A 1,205-nucleotide genomic window follows, 5' to 3' on the forward strand; every position below is an offset into this window, starting at 1 on the left:
TAAGACCCCAGCAGAAACATGTCTAAGAAATTCTCTTATGCTACATTTAGAGGTGTCAGTATTGCAAAAAGGAAACTCCCTCCAGGTTAAGGCAGAAGAAATTTTATTGAGAGTGATCAAACGGTCTGCCACACAAGATGGAGACAGGCAGAGAAAGAAAGCTTCTGTCAGGAGAAGAGGGGGAGGGGTGAACCCAGGGGAAGTGGAGGTGACCTCAGAGAAAGGGGAAATCATCTCAGCCTGGGAGACCTCCCGCTGCCCCTAGGCACACCAGTAGCCTGGATTAGGGGTGCTAGGTTGTACCAGGAGAGAGAGAACCAAGGGAAAAGGGCCATTTCTCCCCAGACGACTTAACAAGATGGACCAATTGCTTCCAGAAGGAAGCAATCCATCATAAACCCTAGAGAGAATAAGAACATTTAATTATGTCTACAACTGCTTCCAGAAGATTTATACCCTAGCAGGCTTATTGTTTATTATATAAATAGGATTCATTCTTCTAAATAAGCCATACACATTTGATGTCTCGCTGGCCACAGCTCTCCAGCTTCCTACCCATGAAAATTCTGAGACTGACCCAGATTTACATCCAAGAGTTAGAGTTCTCTCTGCCCAGGTATAGAATACAGGAACTATACTCGTATATTTTTCAGTGTCCACCACTTCTGGTTAAAAGAGGCTATATGGAATAAAATTCACTCCCACCAAACAACTATGGGACACCAAAAATTGCATCTACTCCACAAAACTTGCTTTACCAAGCTTCTGTGGACTTCCTTCCCTGAATGCTTGCCATCAATTTCATTTTCTAATTAAAGGAGACACTGAAGCTCAATCTTGAGAGCCACAAGAATAAAAACAATGCCCTTTAACATGTAATCCTGGCATCTCTCACCCTTTCTCAGGATAACACTAAGCCACCTTCCCTCCACCTGTGTGGAAGTTGACTAGGAACCATATGTAATGAGCACTTTACAGTAAGTTCTCTGCAGAGACCAACATAGACTTAGCCATTGAAAAATCTGAAACTGGAAGTTATGGTGGCCTTTTACACCTTGTGGACCATCTCTCCCATTACACGTGGGTGAAGGTGTTGAACAACAACACCACGGTTTCCTTTTAGGACATCATTCCACATTAGATACTCCTCTTAAAGATAACACCATCTCAAATACTCAGTTTTATGTTTAGACATTCCTAGGAGG

The sequence above is a fragment of the Dipodomys spectabilis genome, unplaced genomic scaffold (genome assembly GCF_019054845.1).
Source record: "Dipodomys spectabilis isolate Male_0828 unplaced genomic scaffold, ASM1905484v1 ptg000327l, whole genome shotgun sequence".
In the NCBI taxonomy this organism is placed as follows: domain Eukaryota; kingdom Metazoa; phylum Chordata; class Mammalia; order Rodentia; family Heteromyidae; genus Dipodomys; species Dipodomys spectabilis.